Genomic DNA, 9,635 nt, shown 5'->3' on the forward strand with positions numbered 1-9,635 from the left:
AAAGTGATGGGATTAGTGTAGTGAGGGCCTTGGTGAAGGTGAAGGTTTTTAGCTGTGGGAATGCAGAAACAAGTGATCTGGTAGTTAGAATGTATAACATTTGAAATTAATATTTCAGAATTAATGCAATGTCTAGTGTTGTTAAAGTCTAGGATGGGACCATGGGAATGGGTGGCTGATAGGGTTAAGAGAAAGATCACTGGAGATAAGGAGATCAAGGAACTAGAAGATTTCTTATTGCTTTTATGATGAAGGCTAAGTTCTTTAACAGAGGCTACACGGATATTTGTTAAATGGTCACTACCTAATTCTCAGTCCAACTTCATCATTCACCACCATCCCTTCCCTCTAAACTTTTTTTTAAAGCACATTTTGCTCTTTGTACTCTCTCTATTGCTTTAAGGACTTTGCTCATGTTTTTTCATTCTGCCAAGAACACTAACCTCATTGCACCTCATTGCACCCACCTCCGTAGTCCTGTAGATATATAGCGGAAGAGCATTTCAGGCAGATGTAATAAACAGCGTGAAGAATTGAAGAGTTTCTAAGAGCATATAGATACAGATACTGATAGGTGGGAGTTTATGTGTTGTGTTTACAGGACAGCAAGGAGGCAGTGTGACTGCAGGGGTGTAAACAACAGAGTGTAGTAGGAGATAAAGTGAGATAATAAGAGGTGCAGATCATTATAGGGTCTGTGGCTTTTACTCTGAGTGAGAGGGAGAGCAGGGAAGTGACATGATGTGTTCAGATTTTCAAAGCGTCACTGTGGCTATTGTGTTTAGAATAGACTAAAAGGAGAAGGATGGAAGCAGGAAGTCCAGTTAGGACAATAGTGTGGCAGTCCATTGAGGAGATAATGGCTGTGTGGATAATGGTAACAGTAGTGAAGGTGGGAGAAGTGGGCAAATTCTTGATATATTTTAGAGATAGACCTAAACATTTCCTGACAGAATATTGGTGGTATGAGACAGAGGGGTCAAGAATGACTCCAAGGTTAATGCCTGGGTTCATGGAAGTATAGAATCATCAATAATTGAGACAGGGAAGTTTGTGGGTGAGTTAGGTTTCCAGGGGGGTGAGATTAGAAGTTAAGTTTTAGACAAGTTGAATTTGTGATGTCAATGAGCTGTTCAAAAGGAGATGTTGAGTAGGCAGTTGTATATGCAAACTTGGATTTCCAGAGATTCCTGGACTGGAGATATACATTTGGAAAAAATAGGAGGCATTTAAGCCCCAAGACTATATGAGGTTGCCAAGGGAGTGAGTATGCGAAGAGAAGAGAAAAGGACTAATGGCTGAGCCCTAAGAGTCTCCAATTTCAAGAGGTCCAAGAAGAGATGAAGAACCAGTAAGAGATTGAGAAGAACCAACTTTTGAGATGGGAGGAAAGCCAAGGGGGATGTGTATCCCAGAACCCAAAAAGAAAGTGGATAAAAGTGGAGGGAGTAATCAACTGAGTCAATGCTTATAATAGTATTGTAAGATAGGGACTCAGAAATGACGATTGGATCTAGCAATGTGCAGAAGACTTTGACTAAAACAGTTTCAGTGGAATAATGGCTGTGAAAGCCAAACTAGGGTAGATTTGAGAGCATCAGAGGAGAGGTATTGGGGGATAGCCATGCACTTTTACTACAAAGGGGAACAGAGAAATGAGCAATATTTGCAGAGGAGATGGGGAAAAGCTGATAAGAATTCTGATGGAATGATCCAGCAAAACAATATAGAAAAGAAAGGAGACCTCTTAGAGAAAAGAAGCTAGAAGGGATGATGGGACCTAGTGCACAAGGACAGGGACTGGTTTTACATAGGAGCACAAGTAGTTATCTACAGTACATGTGGGGAGGCAGAGTATGGGTGCACATGTTGGCAAGTGGGGAAATGTGATAGAAGGAGCCTGGGTAATTTCTTAATACTTAAAATGTCTCAGTGCAATAGCAAGGAAATCATCAGCTGAAAGACAGGATAGGAACAAGATAGTAGAGGCTTATGTAAACAAATTGATGTGAAATATTTTCTTGTAGAGTGGAGGGTATTAACAAAGTTTTAAATATATACTTACATTGGATTAAGCTTGTTAGTGGCTTTGCCAAATCTTTATATACATATTAATTTGGACTAATTAATTTGGACATTAATTTGGACTAATTTGACTTAGTTACTGAGAATGTCGTGATAAGCATCTCACTGTAACAGAGGATTTTCCAAGTTGCTTGTGTAGTTCAGTCAAATTTTGCTTTTCATATTTTGAAGCTATTTTATTAGGTATGTATAAGTTTAGATTTATTATATATTTGCAGTGAATTGAATCTTTTGTAATTATGTGGCCATTTGGTGATGCTATTGTGCTTACAGTCCCCTTTGTTACAACAGCTTTTTTTAAGGATGACATTCCATAATTGTCTTTTAACTTTTTTATGTCCTTATGTCTTAGGATGTTTACGGTAAACAGTATATAGCTGAATTTTTGTTTTTCTTAGTCCAATCTGGGAATCACTGTGTTATATTAATCATAATTCTTGATATATTTTGGTTTCTTTCTTATGGGTTGCTTGCCAATGGCCCCTCCTTTCTAAACTCTCTCTACGGTGTGGATTTTATCATTTTTTTTCTAGATGTTTAGCAGCTCTTTAATACCCTGGATGTGTTTGGGTCACTGTCTAGCCTTATGAGTCCTGCCTCTCTAAAAATAAAACCAGAAGACTTGATTCCCAATCTTCCCTTTTGCAGCTACGGCGAAGCAATGTGTCCTGGACTTTCCTCATCAGATTCACCTCTACAAGCCTTCTGTTGCTCTAGTCTCCAGAGGAATGGGCAGAATCCATTTTACTCTCGACAGTGGAAATACAAGAATCTGGCTTTTGATGACGGCAGTGGGTACATGGCTACTTCCCTCACATGATGGCTGCAACGTCGAGCAGAGAAGTAGTGACTTCTTCACATCAGACCAATTCTAGTGGCTGAAAGCTGGTTTTCCAGCCCTGCCAAAAGAATATTAGTTATCTCAAATCATTTCACAAAGAATGCTAGCTGCTCACCAAAATCCATGTTCTCCTCCTCTTTCTGAGACAACAGCTAGGCAACATTTCCTGGTCAGCCTTGCAGTTTGGTGTGCCATGTGATTGAGTTCTGGCCAATGGAACATGAGTCACTTCCAAGCCTGAGCTACATACACATCCCACACATGTCTCTCCATGCTCTTCTCTGTTTTACAGAGTGGATGGAAACGACCATGGTGACCTTGGAAGCCCTGTATTGAAGATTGCAGAACTCTATCAGCCTGGGTCCCTGAATGACTGTGTGGAGAAAGTCACTCTTCCCTCTCCCCATTCAGCAGTATAAGATGTTCAGATTGATTCATTTGGTCATTTGTTCTGAGCTAGGCCTCAGAATCTGTACTTTTCAAGCTCCCAGATGATTGTGATGCTTCACATGTGTGGCCCAGCATTGGGAAGCCACAGATCCAGACAAGAGCAGGGTTAAGAAAGAAAGGCTTAAGCTTGGTGAGCTCCACCTATAGCACTAAAGAGAATTGTCAGTAAAATTTCCAGTTAACATCTGAAAGACTGGTGGGGAATTATAGACTAGCAGAAAGATTGTGAGACATCTGCAACATTACAACTTTATATCTCCTCTTATTCGTCATTTTTATTATTCTTTTTTGGTTTTCCCATGAAACACTTAGATTGAAAAACATCTTTATGTTTTTGTGGGGTAGGCAAGAAAGTCATGTGTAGGTGGGGTAGTATAGGGGAAGAGTGCCGGAGAGATTGTATGCCACTTCAGAATTAGGTTTGGAAAATAACATCAAATCCAGTAGATGTGGTAGCTGTTTCAAAGAAAAAAAAGGAAAGCAGGTTGAAATTCATGGACTTGTTGGCAAAATGAAAGAGGAGCATGAGAACTATCCCATACTTCACCAGGGTTTCATTGGAGGTGATAAGAACACTATGGATGTTACAGACCTTCACGGATACCTGTGACCTGTATATGGGGCCAAACCTGTATGAAGCAAAGAGAAAATCCACTGCCCAGGATTTGAAGTTAATGGTAGAATGCACTCACTGGACTCTGTTCTCTCTAAGTTGGATTTCTCAGACAAAAGGTTTACAGAAAGCAGAAAGAGAAAATCAGAACTTTGGGAGGTAGTAACTCCAGAACTACCTCATTCCTATGGGTTGTTTTAATTAAAAATAAACTGCTACAGTTGCCATGGGTTTCACAATTCAGTTGCATATTTATTAACCAAATACATGTTGATTATGTGAGTCAGGCATTGGGTTGGGTTGTGGGGAATCCAAACAAGATGAGCAAAGTGGGGTTCCTGATCACAACAAACCTAGGAGGTTTATAAGACTCTCCTTCATTAAACAGAGTCCTTAGACTTTCTGAAGCCATTCAGATATCAGGAAATCTGAAACAAAAGTTTTTGAGGCAAGAAATCTTCAGGTGATGGCACTGCTTAGAGAGAACGGTCGTGGTGGTGGTGGGAATACATCACTCTGCCAGACATGAGAATAATAGCAGCAGGTTTCATTTTTGGATGAAATCTGGGAAAACCCTCTCAATAAACTAGGTACTTATGGAACATGTCTCAAAATAATGAGCTATTTATGACAAACCCACAACCAATATCATATTGAATGGGCAAAAGCTGTAAGCATTCCCTTTGAAAACCGGTACAAGACAAGGATGCCCTCTCTCACTACCCCTATTCAACATAGTATTGGAAGTTCAGGGCAATCAGGCAAGATAAAGAAATAAAGCGTATTCAAGTAGGAAGAGAGGTAGTCAAATTGTCTCTGTTTGCAGACAACATGATTTTATATTTAGAAAACCCCATCATCTCAGCCCAAAAACTCGTTTTTTTTTTTTGAGACGGCGTCTCGCTCGTCGCCCAGGCTGGAGTGCAGTGGCGCAATCTTGGCTCACTGCAAGCTCCATCTCCCGGGTTCACGCCATTCTCCTGCCTCGGCCTCCCGAGTAGCTGGGACTACAGGCACCCGCCACCACGCCCGGCTAACTTTTTGTATTTTTAGTAGAGACAGGGTTTCACCGTGTTAGCCAGGATGGTCTCAATCTCCTGACCTCATGATCTGCCCGCCTCGGCCTCCCAAAGTGCTGGGATTACAGGCATGAGCCACCGCGCCCAGCTGCCAAAAACTCTTTAAACTGATAAGCATCTTCAGTAAAGTCTCGGGATACAAAATCAATGTCCAAAAATCACAAGCATTCTTTTACAACAATAGACAAGCAGAGAGCCAAATCATGAATGAACTTCCATTCACAATCACTACAAAGAGAATAAAATACCTAGGAATACAGCTAGCAAGGGACATGAAGGACCTCTTCAAGAAGAATCAGAAACCACTGCTCAAAGAAATAAGAGAGGACACAAACAAATAGAAAAACATTTCATCCTCATGGATAGGAAGAATCAATGTCATCAAAATGGCCATACTGCCCACAGTAATCTATAGATTCAATGCTATTTCCATCAAACTACCATTGGCATTCTTCACAGAATTAGAAAGAACTATTTTAAATTTCATATGGAATCAAAGAAGACCCCATAGAGCCAAACAATCCTAAGCAAAAAGAACAAAGTTGGAAGCATCACACTACCTGACTTCAAACTATACTACAAGGCTAAAGTAACCAAAACGGTATGGTACTGGTACTAAAACAGACATATAGACCAATGGAGGAGAGATAACACCACACATCTACAACCATCTGATCTTTGACAAACTTGACAAAAACAAGCAATAGGCAAAGTATCTCCTACTCAGTAAATGGTGCTGGGAAAACTGGCTAGCCATATGCAGAAAACTGAAACTGGACCCTTATATCTTACACCTTACACAAAAAGGTGGTCCTTACACCTTATACCAAAAAAAAGGTGGTCCTTACTCCTTATACAAAAATTAACTCAGGATGGATTAAAGACTTAAATGCAAAACCCAGAACCATAAAAACCCTAGAAGAAAACCTAGGCAATACCATTCAAGACATAGGCATGGACAAAGACTTCATGACAAAAATGCCAAAGCAATTGCAACAAAAGCCAAAATTGACAAATGGGATCTAATTAAACTAAAGAGCTTCTGCAAAGCATCAGAGTGAACAGGCAACCTACAGAATGGGAGAAAATTTTTGCAACCTAACTATCTGACATATGTTTAATATCCACAATTTATGAAGAACTTAAACAAATTTACAAGAAAAAAATGAACAACCCCATTAAAAAGTGGGCAAAGGATATGAACAGACACTTCTCAAAAGAAGACATTTATGCAGCCAGCAAACATGAAAAAAAGCTCAACATAACTGACCATCAGAGAAATGTAAATAAAAACTACAATGAGATATGATATCACACCAGTCAGAATGGTGATTATTAAAAAGTCAGGAAACAATAGGTGCTGGCAAGGCTATGGAGAAAGAGGAACACTTTTACACTGTTGGTGGGAATGTAAAGTAGTTCAACTATTGTGGAAGACAGTATGGTGATTCCTCAAGAATCTAGAACCAGAAATACCCTTTGACCCAGCAATCCCATTACTGGGTATATACACAAAAGAAAATAAATCATTCTGCTATAAAGACACATGCACATGTATGTTTATTGCAGCACTATTTACAATAGCAAATACATGGAACCAACTCAAATGCCCATCAATGATAGACTGGATAAAGAAAATGTGGCACACATATACACCACGGAATACTATGCAGCCATAAAAAGGAATGAGATCATGTCCTTTGCAGGGATATGGATGAATCTGGAAGCCATCATCCTCAGCAAACTAACATAGGAAAAGAAAACTAAATACCACATATTCTCACTCATAAGTGGGAGTTGAACAATAAGAACACATGGACACAACAAAGGGAACAACACATACCAGGGCCTATTGGAGGGTGGGGTATGAAACGAGGGAACTTAGAGGATGGGTCAATAGGTGCAGCAAACCACCATGACACACATATACCTATGTAACATTAAAAAAAAAAAAGAAATCTGGGGAAACCTCAAAGGCCAGAGCAGCACACTTATCTATGAGTTCCAATGGGTAGGTGACTAAGTCTCTTTGTCCACACACTAACACAGTCACTCTTAACCTCTTTGAGAATCTGTTGAAAGCTATGGACCCTCTCTCAAGATCAGTGGTTCTCCCAAAGCATTTGTAATGCCTGGAAACATTTTTGATAGTCATGTTTGGAGATGCTACTGGCATCTAGTGGGTAGAGCCCAGGGATGCTGCTAAACATCCTACAATGCACAGGACAGCCTCTACAACAAAGAACCATCTGGTTCCAAATTTCAGTAATGTCAAGGTTAACAAACACTATTCTAGATAACAGCATGTCAGCATGACATACAAAATTCTGAACATAATTTCAGGGATTTCAGGGACCTCCCTAGGCCTATCCATAGACCCAATCTGAATGCATTGATCCCAGGTCAAAACACCCCTGCTGAAAGGCTCTAGCTAGTCTCATTTCAGGAAGAAAGACAGATGTCTCCAAGCCTTACTTCAAACAACTGAATTAAATGTTAGAAGGGTATCAAAAATGTGTTTAATGGTTTAGATTCTTTGAAATAAAGCACACATTTTTATAAAATTTTTCCCTTTTACTTTCAAATAAATGCATATTTTAAGTCAAACATGATACAGATGTTCTTAATTCATGTACTAATACATTAAGACGTTATTTTGAGTAGGTCATTTGATGTTAGCAAAGTTGGGTGAACCTTCCTTTTAGAAAGTCCCAAAAGGGTCATTTAATTTTTAAAGGTAAGAGGTCATGTTTTTCCATTCGGAAATTCACTAACGCGGGTTCAAATCATGTTCATGTATGCAGTCCCATCAGGATTTGGTGAAAACAAGCAACCCCTTCCTTGTTTTATATCATGCTTATCCCATATGCAAATACTTGGAGAATAACTTAAGTGATGGCTAAGTGGAACTTTGTTCTATTATATTGCCAATAAAATTTAGGCAAAGTTGTAACTGTTGCCTCATTAAAGCAGTTGAAAATACCAAGAAAGAGTGTAAAGTTCTTAGTTGAACAAGTGTGCTAATAACTTTCATAAAAATCTCACTAATTTGGAATCCATTAAACTTTCTGCTGCGGTCTGGTGATTCATTAAAAAGATGGTGATATCAGCCCTGCCTATACATTACAAAGCACATTTTATTGATTACTCAGTAATGTGCTCTGACTTCAGAAATGTTTTATTAAATACATACTGTTCACTATTTATTGTTCTGAGATTGAAAAGTGAACAGGTTTAAGAAGAATGCACTCCACGTCATTGAGCAATCTTTATATTTTTATGTCGTTGAACAACATAAATGCAACTCCTTATGCTTTTAACTTTGGTTTGCATATGTTTTTGATTGAGCATGAAGGTGTATTGTTTGTACCATTTTTCCCCTCTGAATATGAGCTTAAAATCCTAGAACTCATGATTATGGTTGCAGTTTAAAATGTTCATCAATGACTATATTTGTGTTTGAGAAGTGAAAATGTAGCGCTGAGCCAATGGTTCAGGTTTTATCCATTCAGTAATTCATTCAACAAATATTTATTTATTTTAGTTGCTGAAACAGGAATTTGGGGTAATATAAACATGAACTGAGCAAGTATCATCTCCTCAATAAGTCAATAATTTGGCGTAGGAGACAAGGCAGACCATTAATTTATTCTACAACTAGTTATTGAGCTCTTATTATGCTATGGGCACAGTTATAGGCTCTAGGGATTTGTCTGTGGAGGAAAAAAGACGGAATCTATACCTTTACCAAGATCACACTAAGTGAAGAAAATGTTGGGAGAATTTACTGAGGGAATAATGGGAAGAAGTTTATTCCTGCAGAGGAAATATACAAGCAGTGCTAAGAACATACCCTCTACTTGTTGAGCATCTACTATGTGCCAGATACTGAGATAAGCTTATTAAATTCTCTAATAGCTACTAAAGTAGTTAGTATAATTTTACTAATGAGTAACCTTAGGTTTAAAGAGACTAGATAGTTTTTCAAGGCCAAAAGCTATCTGTATTATTGACTAAATTTGAATAAAATTATGTCTACTTTCAGACTCAGAAGATCGTCGTTTATTATGTTGGTATTGAGTAGCTATCAAAAATTTTTGAGCAGAGCTTTAGGAAGCTTAATTTGGTGATATTTGTATAATATGAATAGCAACAAGGGGTGCAAAAGCTGTTGCAGTCTAATTTCCTCCATATATTTTTATTGGGAATTCTCTTCAAGGGTTATCTGATCATCAATGGCACAAACACTGATTGTCTTCTACATGTTAACTTGAGTATATTTAATTTCACAATTTGTTTTATATTATCTTGTAGATTTATCTTTGAGAACATTGTCATCTTCTTGAAAATCTGTGGAAAAGATCAGTGATTTTGTCTGCCTAGTATCCCTTATCATATCTATTGACAAATCCCGTCCATTTCTGAGAAGAACCCATTCTATACGATTTGAGCATGGATGACTCCATTTCCCAGACGCAGAAGAGGCTGCATGCCTTAGGTCTAACTAATTAGAGCACCCTAGTCCCCTGGTCTTAGTGCTTAGTTCAGGGAGCATTTTCTCATTGCT

The sequence above is a fragment of the Pan paniscus genome, chromosome 10 (assembly GCF_029289425.2).
Source record: "Pan paniscus chromosome 10, NHGRI_mPanPan1-v2.0_pri, whole genome shotgun sequence".
NCBI lineage: Eukaryota > Metazoa > Chordata > Mammalia > Primates > Hominidae > Pan > Pan paniscus.